The sequence below is a fragment of the Scyliorhinus torazame genome, chromosome 2 (assembly GCF_047496885.1).
Source record: "Scyliorhinus torazame isolate Kashiwa2021f chromosome 2, sScyTor2.1, whole genome shotgun sequence".
NCBI lineage: Eukaryota > Metazoa > Chordata > Chondrichthyes > Carcharhiniformes > Scyliorhinidae > Scyliorhinus > Scyliorhinus torazame.
In genome coordinates, this window is record NC_092708.1 from 94,433,534 (window position 1) to 94,453,039 (window position 19,506).

At 46.0% G+C, this 19,506-nt stretch overlaps 1 protein-coding gene across 1 annotated transcript in view; it reads left to right on the plus strand.

Moving 5' to 3' along the window:
- ifih1 (interferon induced with helicase C domain 1) overlaps window positions 1–19,506 on the plus strand; it is a 209,436-nt gene that overhangs the window by 20,045 nt on the left and 169,885 nt on the right. The gene's annotated exons all lie outside the window — the stretch shown is intronic.

Here is a 19,506-nt window from a genome sequence, read left to right on the forward strand (position 1 = left end):
TAATTCTTAGACACTGACATTCTCTTATAGTTACAATATTCATGGCCTAGTCCACTTTCTGGTCAGTAGTAACCCCCAGGATGTTGATAGTGAGGGATTCAGCAATGATCATGTCATTGAACGTCATGGGGAGATGGTTAGATTCTCTCTTGTTGAAGAGGGTCATTGCCTGGCACTTGTGTGGTGCGAATGTTATTTATCATTTATCAATCCAAGCCTGAAGGTTGTCCAGTTCTTGCTGCATATGATCATGGACTGCTTCAGTATCGGAGGAGTCGAGAATAGTGCTGAAGGTTCTGACATCAGCCACGAATATCCCCAGTTCTGACCTTATGATGGAAGAAAGGTAATTGATGAAGTTGGGCCTAGGACATCCATGAGGAACTCAGTCCTGGGATTGAGACTTGCCTGGTTAGAGAGCTGACTGGCATGCATCCTGATTGGCATGCTTTGATGGTATTTTACTCATCACTCTGTGGTTTGGTTGAGAACTTGTAGGCTCAGCTGACCTTCCCTTCTGTGCATTATAAAAGATAACTCTCAGTAGGGATAATAAAATGTTGCCGGTGGACTCAAAGCCCTGTAAGGACTTTGCCAGCCAATACCCTGAGATGGACACACATTTGGGCAGTACTGACACCGCCATTTAGGCCCCTAATTTTCTTTTCTTGACTGACCATTCCCAACAACCCCTACACCATACCCAGGACAGCAGGTCCTTCTTCCCACTTCACTTCTCCAAGGCCCCAACCCCAGTCTCTGTCCTCTCTTGGATCCCTTTTTGACTCCACCATGCCCCAACACCACTCCACACTCCTCCTTCACCACTGAATTGACTTTGCTGATCCCGAGCCCCCCACAAGCTGTTAGTCTCATGTTCCCTTCCCATGTACCACAGAGTTCCACAAGGAAAATTCAGATAAAACTGCACAAAATTGACCGTTGCACGCCACATTTTAACATATGTGAACTGAAATCAGGAGCAGAAATATTCACCATAGAATATCAGCTGTTGTAGCTACAGTATTTTTAGCTCTATAGCTGGCACAAAAAAATTTGCAATCATCATCAAGCAGACCCACTCCTGACCTTGAGAAAGGTCATTGATGAACCAGCTGAAGATATTTGGTTCCACGACATATTACGATCCCAGTTTGTGTTATAACTGGATGGGAAAATCCCAGAATGGAACTCTGGCTCAAAAGACCGTACCCTTTATTTAAAAAAAAACAATTTGGGGGGAAAGAGTCACAGGACTACTAGTTAGTTTTAACACTGAGAAAAAAACATTTATTGAACATGAAAAAATTGGATTATGATACAATATTCATCTCCCCCCTTAGTTTAACAATTGCACATAGGTTTAGGATTAACATGGATTACAAAGCAGATCTTAAACTACAATGTTCTCATTAACACAAAATCCCTTTTAAGCACACAAGATGACAGTAGTAAATACACTTTCCACTCTGAACCCACGTGAATGTTTGTGGATGTCTCCTCAGAATCATGGTAGCATAGTGGTTAGCGCTGTGGCTTCACAGCTTCAGGGTCCCAGGTTCGATTCCCAGCTTGGGTCACTGTCTGTGCAGAGTCTGCACGTTCTCCCCGTGTCTGTGTGGGTTTCCTCCGGGTGCTCCGGTTTCCTCCCACAGTCTAAAGATGTGCAGGTTAGGTGGATTGGCCATGCTAAATTGCCCTTAGTGTCCAAAAAATGTTAGGAGCGGTTGGGTTAGGGCTTAGGGTGGAAGTGAAGGCTTTAGTGGGTCGGTGCAGACTCGATGGCTGAATGGTCACCTTCTGCACTGTATGTTCTATGTAATCCTCCCAGATGATTGTCACGTGAGAGTTTCCAAACCCCAGTCCCAAAAAACATATTATTAGACATTCCTTCAGTGGTTTTCATTTCGAGATTTTCCAAACGATACTTTTAAACAAAGCTTCCACTCCACTTTTAAAAGCAAATCCAGTCCAAAATTTTACATCACCTCTTTAGGATTTATTTGTCTTGACTGCTGTGCAAACTGTTCATATTTTCTTTAACTCTCGATTCCCAGACTGTATTCAAATGGCAAAAGACATTAGTTTTACCTTTGAACGTTGCTGTCCCACTTCAAATCTGGTTACTGCAATTTGTTCTTTCACTCAGAACATTTTGTTTATTCTTCATTGAATCGTTCTGAACAATACCTTAACTGCAGTCACCTTAAATGTTCTTTGTGTCCCAATTCCCTGGTTATCTGGACTGTAACTTGTACTTTAGGAAGCCTGCCTCTTGGTAGCACCCATCCTGTCCAGTCTTTCTTCTGGCAGAGTTGAGAAATGTTCATTTCTTGAGGTCCTGTCTCCAACTTCCCACAAATTCAGCTAAAACTGAAACTTAAAAGCTTCTCTAGCCTTACAAGGCCCCAGCTGCTAAACAACACCCACATGCTGATGCATTTTATTTATCCTTCACACCATACCCTCTATGAGCTCAATTGCACAGAGTTGGAACTTTACAAGCCCCCCACACAAATAAACACCTTTCTCCAGGATGAATTAAACTTTAGGTTTTACCCTTCCAGGCACAGAAACATTAAATTAAACACACTTAAAGCCATATTTTATTTCTTTCTAATGTTTGCCAATATAAATATAAATTCCTTAGGACTACCTTTATTCTACAAGTTTGCTGACGATACGACCATAGTGGGCCGGATCTCGAATAACGATGAGTCAGAATACAGGAGGGAGATAGAGAACCTAGTGGAGTGGTGTAGCGACAACAATCTCTCCCTCAATGCCAGCAAAACTAAAGAGCTGGTCATTGACCAGGAAGCAAAGTACTGTACACACCCCTGTCAGCATCAACGGGGCCGAGGTGGAGATGGTTAGCAGTTTCAAATTCCTAGGGGTGCACATCTCCAAAAATTTGTCCTGGTCCACCCATGTAGAAATGGTACAGCGGTTATCATGGGAGATTTTAATCTGCATATCGATTGGTTTAACCAGGTTGGTAAAGGCAGCCTTGAGGAGGAGTTTATAGAATGTGCCCGGGATAATTTCCTGGAACAGTATGTAATGGAACCTACAAGGGAACAAGCGGTCCTAGATCTGGTCCTGTGTAATGAGGCAGGATTGATTAATGATCTCATAGTTCAGGATCCTCTTGGAAGGAGCGACCACAATATGGTGGAATTTAAAGTACATATGGAGGGTGAGAAGGTAAAATCAAACACTAGTGTTTTGTGCTTAAACAAAGGCGATTACAATGGGATGAGAGAAGAACTAGCTAAGGTAGACAGGGAGCAAAGACTTCATGGTGAAGCAGTTGAGGAACAGTGAAGAACCTTCCGAGCGATCTTTCACAGTGTTCAGAAAAGGTTCATACCGACAAAAAAGAAAGACGGTAGAAAGGGGAAAAATCGACCGTGGATATCTAAGGAGGTGAGGGAGAGTATCAAATTGAAGGAAAAAACATACAAAGTGGCAAAAATAAGTGGGAGACTAGAGGACTGGGAAGTCTTTAGGGGACAACAGAAAGCTACTAAAAAAGCCATAAAGAAGAGTAAGGTAGACTATGAAAGTAAACTGGCTCAGAACATAAAAGCAGATAGTAAAAGCTTCTACAAATATATAAGACAAAAAAGTGTAGCTAAGATAAATATTGGTCCTTTGGAAGATGAGAAGGGAGATTTAGTAATAGGAGACGGGGAAATGGCTGAGGAGCTGAACAGGTTTTTTGGGTCCGTCTTCACAGTGGAGGACACAAATAACATGCCAGTGACTGATGGAAATAAAGATATGATAGGTGAGGACCTTGAGATGATTGTAATCACTAAGGAGGCAGTATTGGGCAAGCTAATGGGGCTAAAGGTAGACAAGTCTCCTGGCCCTGATGGGATGCATCCCAGAGTGTTAAAAGAGATGGCTAGGGAAATTGTAAACGCACTAGTGATAATTTATCAAAATTCACTAGACTCTGGGGTGGTTCCAGAGGATTGGAAAGTAGCAAACGTGACACCACTGTTTAAAAAAGGAGGTTGGCAGAAAGCGGGAAATTATAGGCAGGTAAGCTTAACTTTGGTTGTAGGGAAAATGCTGGAATCTATCATTAAGGAGGAAATAGCGGGGCACCTGGAGGGAAATTGTCCCATTGGGCAGACGCAGCATGGGTTCACAAAGGGTAGGTCGTGTCTGACTAATTTGGTAGAATTTTTTGAGGACGTTACCAGTGCAGTAGATAACGGGGAGCCAATGGATATGGTATATCTGGATTTCCAGAAAGCTTTTGACAAGGTGCCACACAAAAGGTTGCTGCATAAACTAAAGATGCATGGCATTGAGGGTAAAGTGGTAGTATGGGTAGAGGATTGGTTAACTAACAGAAAGCAGAGAGTGGGGATAAATGGGTGTTTCTCTAGTTGGCAACCTGTAATTAGTGGGGTCCCTCAAGGATCAGTGTTGGGCCCGCAGTTGTTCACAATTTACATAGACGATTTGGAGTTGGGGATCAAGTGCAATGTGTCAAAGTTTGCAGATGACACTAAGATGAGTGGTAAAGCAAAAAGGGCAGAGGATACCGGAAGTCTGCAGAAGGATTTGGATAGGTTAGGTGAATGGGCTAGGGTCTGGCAGATGGAATTCAATGTTGCCAAGTGTGAGGCTATCCATTTTGGGAGGAATAACAGCAGAATGGATTATTATTTAAACGGTAAGATGTTAAAACATGCTGCTGTGCAGAGGGACCTGGATGTGCTGGTGCACGAGTCGCAAAAAGTTGGTGTGCAGGTGCAACAGGTGATTAAGAAGGCTAATCGAGTTTTGTCTTTCATTGCTAGAGGGATGGAGTTCAAGACTAGTGAGGTTATGCTGAAATTCTTATGTTCTTATGTAGACTTTAGCCAGTTTCTTTGTGCTGTCTACATTTTTATGAAAACCGAAAATCCAACCTCGTACATGGTGTCATGAAGGGCAATAGCAACAAAATGCTTGTTTCAGCGCTGGATACTCCTGAGAGATCCAATCTAGATTGCTGGCAGTCTCATGGACTTTTGTCGTGTTTTTAATGGTATCACAGGTCAGATACAGCAGCCCAGTCTTTTAATTTGGAGCTTTTCACCCACCAGTTCTCTTTCAAAATCTGAAGCTTCTGCTCTCATTTACCAGTACTTCCCTGCCTATAACACACATGGGCTTTGCATCCTTATTTGCATTGACACAAGTGACAAATCCATACCTCAAGAAATCATCTTTCTTCTGCTTTGTTCCAGAGTTAAGTTTCTTCTATGTCGGTTGTTAACCCTAGGCCCTGGAGCTCTGTCCAGAGCTAACACTGCTCTGTGCTGCTGTGGACTCTCCAGAGCAGCTTTCTCTAGCAGATCCTGTTGTTAGATCCTGTCCAGTTGGTACTCTGCCTATTTGAGACCTTGGCCATCTCTTACTTTAAGGAAATGATTCATCTTCACAGTCCTTTTACCGTGCTTGCTAGCAGTTAGACAGTGGAAGCAGTTCTCCTCTGTTATTATGCACCATACAGGGCACTTGGTGTCAAGTGTACGTGCAAAGGGCAGCACGCTGGCACAGTGGTTAGCACTCTGCCTCAAGGCACCAAGGTCCCAGGTTCGATCCGGGCTCTGGGTCACTGTCCGTGTGGAGTTTGCACATTCTCCCCGTGTTTGCGTGGGTTCCGCCCCCACAACCCAAAAGATGTGCAGATAGGTGGATTGGCCACGTTAAATTGCTCCTTAATTGGAAAAAAATGAATTGAGTACTCTAAATCTATTTTAAAAAAGTGTACGTGCAGGGCGTCTGACCTACTCACTGCTGCGCTTCTGACCAGAAGACTGCACACAGCCTAATATCTTTTCATTTAAAAGCCGTCAATGGCTGCCATTTCCAATTTAAAAGCTGGTAGCGACCATTGGGCGCTTCGCCTGCGATTGGGACCATCCCGGGAATGGTGGGACCAAATGCTACTTGATCCTCCCGGCACCCGCCTGGGACCCACCCACAGGTCCGGGTCGCCACCCGCATTTTGAAAACTCCTACATGAGAGTATAAGATGGATATTATAATTTGTGTTATTCTTACAAGTCTGTATATATCTGTGAAGATAGAGCTGGGGTGAAAACATAGTGCATTATAGTTCATCTTATGTAATAAATGTTTTATTCTTTTGTTAAAAGTTCCCTGGCAGTGCTATGACTCTGTCCATCCAAGTATCTAAACATAAAATAAAAGTTAGTATGCATCAAGCCGGATTCCACCCTGGGATCTGACTTGTCCAGTAATAACATCAGATGGGACCATAACACATTTAAACTGACCTGGTTTATGCAAGCTTGTGCCATTAAAATGAGGACATGTCCGCCTTCAATCTGACTCTGGCAGACTGCGATGCTAGGCTTCGGGAATGAGCTGCGCGGCCTGGATCTCGCTCGGCCTGTGGCAGAATCGGGTGAGAAAGGCAGAGATGAAATTTCACTTCAGCAATTGGGCATGAGGTGGCAATCTGATGTTGATTGCTACTTTGAGGAAGTTAGTACCCAAGAAGTTAGAAAACATGGGGCATGATCAGATGGTCTCATCATATCCAACCGGTGACACGACAAGGCCTCTCACAAAATTTGCGATGCTTTAAATACCTCACGCGATCTAACAAGGTTTCATGCAATGCCACGATCTTGATCTTGCCTTCACTGTGCGTGATCCAGATTTACATATTTAAGTGAGCAGTTAGGCTCATTTAAATGTGTCGCCGCCGGAGTCTCACAAGGTTCAAGATTGAACGCCAGGGCTTGGGAGATCTTGCCATGACGCCATTTAGCTCTAGTCCACGCAAATGTGGACCGGGGTAATGGCACCTGAGGGGGTCTCCAAGGCCATCGGAGGCCTCGGACTCTGAGCAGGGTGGTAACTTGGCACTCCCTCTGCCACCTTAACACCTTGGCACTGTCAGCCTGGCACCTTGGCACTCCAACCTGGGCATCCTGGCAGTGCCACAAGGTCACCTGGCACTCTGACCTAGGCACCCTGGAAGTGCCACTTGGGTACCCTGGCAATGCCATGTTGGCACTGCCAGGGTGCATGGTGACACTGCCAGGCTGGCATGCACTGCAATGGTGCCAGGTTGCCCATTCCGGGGACCGGGTCGGGGTAGTGCCCTCCCTAATGAGGTGGGGTGAGGGGGGGGGGGCACGTGGACCACCTGACAGGTAAGCTGGGCGTTCGGGGGGGTCCGAAGGCCCTGGCGAGGGAGCGAGAGATCGGGACGGTATTTAAAAATAGTGCCCCAATTTCTTCCTGCACTGGCGAGCTGAGCTTGTCAGTTCAGGAAATGACGGAGTCCCGTATAATAGCGGGGTCGTTCTGGGCACTGCAGGCGCCGTAAAACAACCCGCTGAACATGCCCAAAACGGGACTATTTTTCCCATTAAATTGCGCCCACAGTCTCCCCTACTGGTCTCTCTTGCCTTAATGTAGGCTGTTTCTCTCTTTTTCTTCGCTTCTACTTCTGTCTTTCTTCCCCTTTCCTTCTGCTGGTCTTTCCCTAGCTTGCTATTTACACTTTTTTCTCTGCCTTTTTTCCTTTTTGAAGGGAATTGTGCCTTGCAAAAGGATGCCGCCATTTTGTTTTTCTGGGTGGGATTTAGGAGGACGTCTGGTCCTCCGCAGTTCCAGCCCTACCCAAACATGCACTTCCCCTCATATCCTCACTTCCATTCAGTCCTCTACCACTTTGTAGTGGTTGAAGAGGGCAATGCTTAACATGGCACAGCAGAATGGATAAATAAGCACCGATGGGGCTCCTTTTCCACATATATCAGAATTCGGTGGGGGCCCCGTTGCATGAATAACACATAGACAGCCACAGTCAGCGCTTATCATGAATAAAACATGTGGTCACTCTGCTCACATCATGAATAACTCATACATTCGCACAGTGCAACCGTTAAAATGAAGCACATATGTGACCACAGTGCACCCCTTATCATGAATAAGTCATTAACCACAATGCAGCTCTTTATCATGAATAACATACACTGGACTACAAAATCCATTTGTTAGTTGACCTTTATGTTACACTTGAGATTGACAGCCACTTTATATATTCCATTTTAACAAACTTTACCCACCAGCTGTGTGGGTGGGGCCAGTATAGTTTATCATGGTCACCAAGGAAATTATCACTTTGACTTCACCTTGCCCATTCTGGATCTGGATGAAAGATCCAATTAGAATTCAGGAAGAACTTCTATGTTCAGACAGTGAAGAGAATGTGGAATTCAAGACCATATTGGATTAGCAGAGTTACATTTAAGGGGGAAATGAGGACAAAGGAATATAAGGATATGCTGATAGGGTGAGATGGAGTTCAGTGAGAGGAGGTTCGTGTAGACATAAACACTGGCATAGATTTGTGCAGCTAAATATAAATTTGGTGCTATAAATTCCATGTAAAATGTTTACCAGATTATCGACTTATGTCAGCTTCTCCTGTGATGACTGTAGGCAGAATGAGTGTAAGTCTAATTCACATCTCCGGCTGGTTTCCCACATGTACCCAATGCCTCTCGTTGCACACAGAACAATCCAAGACCACTGGATGGACCAGGATTTTTTGTCAACAGCAAAGGATTTTGTTCGATGATTGTAGAGCTCGTACACAACCACAATAAAATGGCCATGTGTATATGCACCAGATTCCCCAGGAACCATCATGGTGCTTTGATATGGTGGCAGAAAGAAAGATGGCTCATTCTTGGCCCATCCCAAAGTGCTTTGCAGCCAATAAAGTACTGTTTGACATGCAGCCGCTGTATATTTTTATCGATTTTGTACAGGATCTGGGCTTTGCTGGCTAGGTCAGCATTTGCTGTCCATCCCTAATTGCCCTTGAGAAAGTGTTGGTGAGCTGCTTTCTTGAACCGCTGCAGTCCATGTGGTGTAGGGACACCCACAGTGCTGTTAGGGAGGGAATTTTGCCCAGCAACAGTGAAGGAATGGCGGTATGTTTGCAAGTCAGGATGGTGAGTGACTTGGAGGGGAACTCCCAGGTGGTGGGGTCCCAATGTATCTGCTGCTCTTGTACTAGATGGTAGTGGTCGTGGGTTTGGAAAGTCCTGCCTAAGGAGCCTTGGTGAGTTTCTAAAGTGCATCTCGAAAATGGTACACATTACTGCCACTGTGCATCGGTGATGGTGGGAGTGAATGTTTGTGGAAGGGGTGCCAATTAAGTGGGCTGCTTTGTCCGGATGGTGTTGAGCTTCTTAAGTGTTGTTGGAGCTGCACTCATTCAGGAAAATGGGGAGTATTCCATCACACTCCTGACTTATGTCTTGTAGGTGGTGGACAGGCTTTGGAGAGTCAGGAGGTGAGTTACTCGTCGCAGGATTCCCAGCCTCTGACCTGCTCTTGTAGGCACAGTATTAATATGGCTAGCCCAGTTCAGTCTATGATCAATGGTAACTACCAGAATGTTGATAGTGGAGCATTCAGTGATAGTAATGCCATTGAATGTCAAGGGGCGATGGTTTGATTCTTGCTTATTGGAGATGGTCATGACTGTGACTTGCCACCTGTCAGCTCAAGTCTGGATGCTGTCCAGGTCTTGCTCCGTTTGCACGTGGACTGCCTCAGTGTCTGAGGAGTCAGGAATGGTCCTGAACATTGTACAGTCATCAGTGAACACTGCCACATCTGACCTTCTGTTTGAAGGAAGGGCATTGATAAATCAGCTGAAGATAGTTGGGCCTAGGACACTACCCTGCTGAACTCCTGCAGTGATGGAGGAGTGATGAGGTCCTGCAGAAGGAGTTCAGGGAGTTAGGCAGTAAGCTAAGAAGCAGGACCTCTAGGGTTGTAATCTCAGGATTACTCCCTGTGCCACGTGCCAGTGAGGCTAGAAATAGGAGGATAGTGCAGCTAAACACATGGCTAAACCAGTGGTGTAGGAGGGAGGGTTTCAGATTTCTGGGCCATGGGGATCTCTTCCGGGGTAGGTGTGACCTGTACAAGAAGCACGGGTTGCATCTAAACTCGAGGGGCACCAATATCCTGGCTGGGAGGTTTACTAGTGTCACTCGGGAGGATTTAAACTATATGGCAGGGGGGTGGGAACCAGAGCTTTAGCTTAGAAGGTGTTGATGTGTTGGGTGTTCTAGACCACACACAGGTCACCAACACGTGAAATAGTGCAGCACTATTTTATTGAATCATTAACTGTTTAAACATACTTAGACTGTGGGTTAATACGATACTAGCTTTAACTAAAGACCTCTGCCTTGTCCTAACCAGTCAATGCACTCAGCACATGGTGAATGTCTGTGTTGCAGGCTGTGAGCTCTGTCCTCCTAGCTAGTTGCAACTCGAATGAGCGGGAACTCTGGTGCTCCCTGTCTTTATAGTGCGTGTGCTCTCACTGGTGATTGGCTGCAGTGCTGTGTATGTTGATTGGTCCCACTGTTGTCCATCAGTGTGTGTCTGCACCATGATATACTGGTGTATATTATGACAGGTGTCCTAACTGAAGGGTAAATTGAGAACAAAAATAATTGAACATCACCCTCAGGCAGAGCAAAAAATGTGACAAGTGTGAGAAGGGAGGTGGTCAATGCAGGACTGAGGGTGTTGTACCTTAATGCGTGCCGTAAACGGAACAAAGTAAATGAGCTTGTTGCGCACATTGAAATCGGCCAGTATGATGTTGTGGGCTGCAAGGGGATCAGGGCTGGGATCTAAATATCCAAAGATATGTGTCCTATCGAAAGGACAGGCAGATGGGCAAAGGTGGCAGGGTTACATTGTTAGTAAGGAATTAAGTTAAATTGATAGCAAGGAGCGATATAGAATCAGAAGGCATAGAATCTCTGTGGGTAGAGTTGAGGAATCACAAAGGTAAAAAGACCCTGATGGGAGTTATGTACAGGCCCCCTAGCAGTAGACAGGATGTGGGGCAGAAAATAAATCAGGAGATAGAGAAAGCATGTAAAAAAGGCAACATTACAATAATCATGGGCAACTTCAATATGCACTTGGGCTGGGAAAATCAGGTTGGTAGTGGATCCCAAGAAAAGGAATTTGTGGAATGTTTAAGAGATGTTTTTTTGGAGAAGCTTGTGGTAGAGCCCACTAGGAAACATGCAATTCTGGATTTGGTGATGTGTAATGAGGCAGACTTGATTAGGGATCTTAAGGTGAAGGAACGCTTAGGGAGCAGTGACCACAATATGATAGAATTTACCTTGCAGTTTGAGAGGAAGTCAGATGTAACAGTATTACAATTAAATAAGTGTAACTACAAAGACATGAGGGAAAAGCTGGCCAGAGTTGATTGGAAAAGGAGACTAGCAGGGAAGACAGTGGAACAGCAATGGCAGGAGCTTTTGAGGGTTATTCGGGAGGCACAGCAGAAATTCATCCCAAGGAGGAGGAAACATGTTAAGGGCAGGCCAAGGCATCCATAGTTGACGAGGGAAGTCAAGGACAGCATAAAAGCAAAAGAAAAAGCATACAAAGTGGCAAGGATTATGGGAAGCCAGAGGATTGGGAAGCCTTTAAATGCCAGCAGAGGACAACTAAAAAAGCAATAAGGGGAGAGAAGATGAAATATGAGTGCAATTTAGCTGGTAATATAAAAGAAGATAGGAAGACTTTCTTTCAATATCTAAAAGTTAAGAGAGGCAAAAATAGACATTCGACCTCTGGAAAACGTGGTTGGAGAAGTAATAATAGGAAACATAGAGGACTGGAAAGTGGCTAATGTAAACCACTGTTTAAGAAGGGAGGGAAGCAGAAGACGGGAAATTATAGGCCGGTTAGCCTGACTTCGGTCATTGGTAAGATGTTAGAGTCTGTTATTAAAGATGAGATCGCAAAGTACTTGGAAGTGCATGGTAAAATAGGACTGAGTCAGCACGGCTTTGTCAAAGGGAGGTCATGGCTGACAAATCTGTCAGAGTTCTTTGAGGAGGTAACAAGGAAGTTAGACAAAGGAGAACCAATGGACGTGATTTATTAAGATTTCCAGACGGCCTTTGAGAAGGTGCCGCATGGAAGACTGTTAAATAAGTTAAGAGCCCATGGTGTTCAGGGTAAGATCCTGGCATGGATAGTGGATTGTCTGACTGGCAGAAGGCAGAGAGTGGAGATAAATTGGTCTTTTTCAGGATGGCAGCCGGTGACTAGTGGTGTGCCTCAGGGGTCTGTGCTGGGCCCACAACTTTTCACAATATACATTAATGATCTGGAAGAATGAACTGAAGGCACTGTTGCTAAGTTTGCAGATGACACTAAGATCTGTAGAGGGACAGGTAGTATTGAGGAAGCAAGGGGGCTGCAGAAGGATTTGGACAGGCTAGGAGAGCGGGCAGTGAAGTGGCAGATGGAATATAATGTGGAAAAGTGTGAGGTTATGCACTTCGGAAGGAGGAATTTAGGCGTAGACTATTTTCTAAATGGGGAAATGCTTATGAAATCAGAAACACAAAGGGACTTGGGAGTCCTTGTTCATGATTCTTTTAAGGTTAACGTTTTAAGGTTAACAGGTTCAGTCGTTAGTTAAGAAGGCAAATGCAAACAAGGGTGGCAATGAGTCCAGAGGTGGCGATTTTTAGGGTGTTGTAAAATCTGGGAGTCCAGGAGGAGAAAGAGGCAGATGTTCTGGCCTTTGCCTCCCTGCTAGCCCAGAGACGCATATTATTTGCTTGGAGGGACTCAAAGCCCCTGAAGTCGGAGGCCTGGTTAACCGACATGGCGAGCTTTCTCGGCCTGGAGAAGATTAAGTTCGCCTTGAGAGGGTCAGTGTTAGGGTTCGCCCGGAGGTGGCAACCATTCACCAATATCTTTGCGGAGAACTAATCGTCAGCAGGGGGGGGTGCTAGGGTAGTGTAGAATAGGGGATTAAATAGGCGGGTATTGGAGGGACGGGTGTCGGTGTTTGCACTATGTTTATTGTTCTTTGTACACTGCTTTTATACTGTTGTTTGGAATGCCAAAAAATGCCTCATTAAAATTGTTTGTTAAAAAAAAAAGTAATGGGTTAATAGACATTCCAATTAGTTGTCTCATTTATGTTAAGTATCCAATAATTGACACTGATTATGTAAAGGGGCTTCAGGTGGCCTTTGTGTCAGGTGATGTGATGAGAAAGTTTTGTGCAGAGTCTGTTAAAATAAAGGTGTTTGAAAAAAAAGAGAAAAAAAGAAGGCAAATACAATGTTAGCATTCATGTCAAGACGGCTAGAATACAAGAGCAGGGATGTACTTCTGAGGCTGTATAAGTCTCTGGTCAGACCCCATTTGGAGTATTGTGATCAGTTTGGGTTCCGTATCCAAGGAAGGATGTGCTGACCTTGGAAAGGGTCCAGAGCAGGTTCACAAGAATGATCCCTGGAATGAAGAACTTGTCGTATGAGGAACGGTTGAGGACTCTGGGTCTGTACTCGTTGGAGTTTAGAAGGATGAGAGAAGACCTTATTGAAACTTGCAGGATACTACGTGGCCTGGATAGAGTGGACGTGGAGAGGATGTTTCCACTTGTAGGAAAAACTAGAAGCAGAGGACACCATCTCAGACTAAAGGGATGTTCCTTTAAAACAGAGATGAGGAGGAATTTCTTCAGCCAGAAGGTGGTGAATCTGTGGAACTCTTTGTCACAGAAGGCTGTGGAGGCCAAATCACTGAGTGTCTTTAAGACAGAGATAGATCGGTTCTTGATTAATAAGGGGATCAGGGGTTATGGGGCGAAGGCAGGAGAATTGGGATGAGAAAATATCAACCATGATTGAATGGGGAGCAGACTCGATTTGCCAAGTGGCCTAATTCTGCTCCTATCTCTTATGGTCTTATGTCCCAGGGCTGCGATGGCTAACTTCCAACCATCTTAACCATCTTCCTTTGTGTCAGGTTTGACTCTATCCACTGGAGATTTGTCCCCCGATTCCCAGTGGCTCCAACTTTACTGAGACTCCTTGATGTCATAAGGGGCGGCATTGTATCACAGTGGTTAGCACTGTTGCTTCTCAGCGCCAGGGTCCCAGGTTCGATTCCTGGCTTGGTTTACTGTCTGTGCGGAGTCTCCACATTCTCCCTGTGTCTGCGTGGGTTTCCTCTTGGTGCTCCGGTTTCCTCCCACAGTCCCTTCATTAAGTAACTTCATGGTAGTGCCACACTGAGTCCGCAGCCACCACGTGAGCTTCCCGAACGCCGTTAGCTGGTTACAACCACGCCGTCGGGAACTCGCCCATTCAGGAGCGGAGGAGCGCCAGGCGGGCTTCTGGCAATGGCCCCCCCAGCCGCGCGGAGTACTCTGCAAACACACCGATTCTCAGGTCCCGGATAGGCACCGGGCCCAATTTCGGAGTGAAAATGGATTCTCCGCCCCTGCGTCGAATGCGATTTTGGTGTGGGGTTGCGGAGAATCCAGCCCAATGTGTTTTGCAGCCTGCAGAGTTCATTTGCTTTTCAGTTTGGGAGATGAGGTCATTGCTGGGTGGAGCTAAGGAATGTAGAGAGAGACATTTTGAAAAGCTTTGGGGAAACATTGTGAGAAGCTTTAGAGAGGCAGTTTTTGGAGAAACATTGGAGAGAGGAGTTGAATTCTGATCTGCCTGATGCTGAGTCCACAATTCTCCCACATTAAGATGGATTGAGAGCTGTATGTTTCTTTTCTTGTTGTTTACTGGGAAATTGAGTAGTATTGTTTAAGGGGTAATTGTAAGCTATTCTTATGCAATATCTCTAAATTTGCAGATGACTCTAGGCTGGGTGGCAGTGTGTGCTGTGCGGAGGATGCAATGAGGCTGCAGTATGAGCAGGCTGGCTGAGTGGGCAAATGCTATACAATGTGGGTAAATGTGAGGGTATCCACTTTGGTGGCAAAAACAGGAAGGCAGATTATTATCTGAATGGTAGCAGTTTAGGAAAAGGAGAAGGGCAACAATACCTGGGTGTCATGATGGAACAGTCGCTGAAGGTTGCCATGCAGCTACTGCAGGCAGTGAGGAAAGCTAGTAGCATGCTGGCCTTCATAGCGAGAGGATTTGAGTATAGGAATGGGGATGTCTTGCTGCAGTTATACAGGTGAGGTCACACCTTGACAGTGTGTTGCAGTTTTGGTCTCCTATTTTGAGGAAGTACATTTTTGCTATTGAGGGTGTCCAGCGAAGGTTCACCAGACTAATTCCCGGGATGGCAGGACTGACATATGAAGAAAGACTGGATTGACTGGGTTTGTACTCACAGGAGTTTTGAAGAATGAGAGGGGATCTCATAGAAACATTTAAAATCCTGATGGGACGGGATAGGCTAAATGCGGGAAGAATGTTCCCGATGTTGGGGATGTCCAACACTAAGAATAAGGGGTCGCAGCCTAAGAATAAGAGGTTAGCCATTCAGGACTGAGATGAGGAAGAACGTCTCCTCTCAGAGAGTTGTGAACCTGTGGAATTCTCTACCACAGAAAGCTGTGGGGGCCGGTTCATTGGACATATTCAGGAGGGAGCTGGCAGTGGCCTTTGCAGCTAAAGGGATCAAGAAGTATGGAGAGAAAGTGGGAGTGGGATATTGAATTTGCATGATCATCCATGACCATATTGAATGGTGGTGCAGGCTCGAAGGCTGAATGACCTACTCCTGCACCTATTTTCTATGTTTTTATGTTTTTGGGTGTGAAGTTAAAAAGTTTGATATTGTATTCATAATTAAGTTTTGTTTTAAAAATAACCAAACCCTATTTCTTCATGCAATAATTTCTGGAGCGAATCATTCTTTCCAGGCACTTTTACAAATAAATTAAAATATTGAGGTTGTGGTCCAGTATCCTAGCCACTGTTGGGGTCTGGCCTGGGATCGTAATGGGTCTAGTATATTTTTTCCTTTTGTTGGTTCCCTCACCATTTGCTGTCGCCCCAGTCTAGCAGCCATATCCTTTAGGACTCAGCCAGCTCGGTCAGTAGTGGAGCTACCGAACCAATCTTGGTGATGCACATTGAAGTCCACCACCCAGAGTATATTCTGTGACCTTGCCACCCTCAGTTCTTCCTCCAAGTAGTATTCATCAGCTGATGGGTGGCCAGTACGTGGTAATCAGCAAGAGACTTCCTTGTCCATGTTATCCTGAAGCCATGAGACTTCATGGGGTCCGGAGTTGATGTTGAGGACTCCCAGGGCAACTCCCTCTTGACTGTATACCACTGTGCCACCACCACTGCTGGGTGTGTTGCTGGTGAGACAGGTCATACCCAGGAATGGTGATAGTGTCTGGGACATTGTCTGTAAGGTATGATTCTGTGAGTGAGACTATGTCAGCCTGTTGCTTAACTAGTCTGTGAGAGCTCTCCCAACTTTGGCACAAGCCCCCAGATGTTAGTAAGGAGGACTTTGCAGGATCAAATGGGCTGGGTTTGCCATTGTCGTTTCCAATGCCTAGATTGATGCCGGGTGGTCCGCATAGTTTCTTTCCTTTTTATTGACTTTGTAGCGGTTGAATACAACTGAGTGGCTTGCCAGACAATTTAGAGGGCATTTAAGAGTCAACTGCATTGCTGTGAGTCTGGAATCGCGTGTAGGCCAGACCAGGTAAGGACAACAGATTTCCTTCCTTAAAGGACATTAGGGTTGTAATGAAGGGAACATGGTAACCAGTTTGCACACTCCCCCACCCTATCTCCGTAACCCCCTATATTCTGCACATCTTTGGACACTAAGGGGCAATTATATCATATCAAATCCACCTAACCTGCACTCTTTGGACTGTGGGAGGAAACCGGAGTACCCAAAGGAAACCCACACAGACACGGGGAGAACATGCAGACTCCACACAGTCATCCAAAATCACATAGACAGTCATATAGATCACACAACAAAGTTAAAACAAGTGTGTGATCTGTGCAAGGCCGTCTTTTGCATTTCTACACATAGCTGCTGTGTTTTTTAACTAATAAAACTCTCACTGAAATCAGATGAAACATTTGAAATGTGCCTCTTAGATTGTCTTCAAATAGTTTTGAAAAATAGCTGACCAGAATCTGCTGGAGACAAAAGAAAATTTCAGATCAACAGAACTGAATGGTACAGCTTGGAAATTAAGTATAATATTCAAAAGACAATAAAGTATGTAGTTAAATCTGATTATATTATTGTGAAACATGTAATTATAGAACACCCATTTCTGTTGTGGAGTACAAATTGTGAATTGAAAATGTCCAGTGTAACTTATGGGGACATGGTAATACATTGCCACCTAGTGGTCATATCCTGAAATTACAGGCTGACTCATTTATGTAAGCAGCTTCATTAAGAATGAGTCAACACTGAAGATATGGAAGTGTTTCGCAAACATTTTAAGTTAGGGGCAGGATCGAAACTGATGAGAGTCCGAGAAAACTATCTTATTTGAAACAGCAAAAATAGACGCTGGATTCCAAGACTGGGAGGATAAAGGTGAGAACACATTGAAAGACATGGGCGAAATTCTCCCGAAACAGCGCGATGTCTGCCGACTGGCGCCCAAAATGGCGCCAATCAGACGGGCATCGCGCCGCCCCAAAGGTGCGGAATGCTCCGCATCTTTGGGGGCCGAGCCCCAACATTGAGGGGCTAGGCCGGCGCCGGAGGAATTTCCGCCCCGCCAGCTGGCGGAAACGGCCTTTGTTGCCCCGCCAGCTGGCGCGGAAATGAAATCCCCGGGCGGCGCATGCGCGGGAGCATCAGCGGCCGCTGACAGTTTCCCATGCATGCGCAGTGGAGGGAGTCTCTTCCACCTCCGCCATGGTGGAGACCGTGGCGGAGGCGGAAGGGAAAGAGTGCCCCCACGGCACAGGCCCGCCCGCGGATCGGTGGGCCCCGATTGCGGGCCAGGCCACCGTGAGGGCACCCCCTGGGGCCAGATCGCCCCGCGCCCCCCCCCCAGGACCCCGGAGCCCGCCTACGCCGCCTTGTCCCGCCGTTCAAAAGGTGGTTTAATCCACGCCGGCGGGACAGGCAATTTATCGGCGGGACATCGGCCCATCCGGGCCGGAGAATCGAGCGGGGGGGCCCGCCAACCGCCGCGGTGCGATTCCCGCCCCCGCCGAATCTCCAGTGCCAGAGACTTCGGCAACCGGCGAGGGCGGGATTCACGCCAGCCCCCGGCGATCGGGTCGGAGAATGACGCCCCATGGTGCTGGATTCTCCGCCAGCGGGATGCTCCGTTTTGCTGGCAGCCCGGGGGTTTCCCAACAGCGTGGGGCTGCCCACAATGGGAAACCCCATTGACCAGCCGGCATAACGGAACATCCCGCCGGCGTGCTGAAACACAAAAGCGGCGGGGCGGGGAATCCAGCCCTAGTTTCTGGACGGCCATTTTGCAACCTTTGAAGAATTGAGGGAGAAATACTTGCTCCCGAGGAGGGAGGCCTTTAGATATATGCCGATACGTGCTTTCGTAAAGAAGACCGTCCCACGTTCCCAGTGTTAGCCCTTCTTTGCTGGAAGAGGTGTTGATAGTGTTCGGGATAGAGGGGGGAGTTACCTAGGCTATCTATGGGAAACTTATGGGAGCAGGATCATAATCCCTGGATAGGGTGAATGCCAAATGGGAGGAGGAAATGGAAGAGACGTTGCAGGAAGGGCTGTAGTGCCAAATTTTGCGGAGGGTAAATGCATAAACCTCTTGCATGAGGTCTGCACTAATAGTAGTGCACAGAATACCATTGACGAGGTTGAGAATGAGTCACCTGTTCTAAGGGGTTGAGGACATTTGTGAAAGGTATGGGAGAGGACCAGCCAATCATGTGCACAGGTTTTGGACGTGCCTAAAACTGAGGAAGTTCTTGGGCACCTTATTTAGCACCATGTCGGCAGTGTTACAGTTGGACCTAGAACCCAGTCCCCTGAGGGCCATATTCGGGGTGTCGGACTTGCCGGAGCTCCAGACAGGGGTGGGGCAGATCCTTAGCCTTTGCCTCGCTGATAGCGAGGAGGCAGATCCTATTGGGTTGGACATCAGTTGCTCCACGCTGTGTCTCAGTATGGCTTGGAGATGTAATGGAGTTTCTAAGCCTAGAGAAGGTTAAATTTAGTTTAAGAGGGAATGAGGAGTTTCTCACAAGAGATGCCGACAGTCCATATTTCACTCTAAGGAATTAGCCTCAGTCAGCAGCTAAAGAGGGGAGGGTGGTTAGTTGATATTTGAGGGAGGGATTGTTAAATGTCAGTTAAATATGTGTAATGTCACATTCTCCCCATATCTGCGTGGGTTTTACCCCCACAACCCAAAGATGTGCAGGTTAGGTGGATTGGCCACACTAAATTGCCCCTTAATTAGAAAAAAAGAATTGGGTACTCTAAATTTAAAAAAAATACATGTGTCATGTAAATTATGTAATCAATTTTGAAAAAGCAAATTAAAATATTTATAAAAAAGAATGAGGTCATAGAAATACATTTATAAGGGAAAAACTTGAAAAGATGGCACAATAGGAAGTAGGATAGACAAGAAGTGTACGCAGACAGAAAGAGCCCAGAATTCCCTAATCCTGA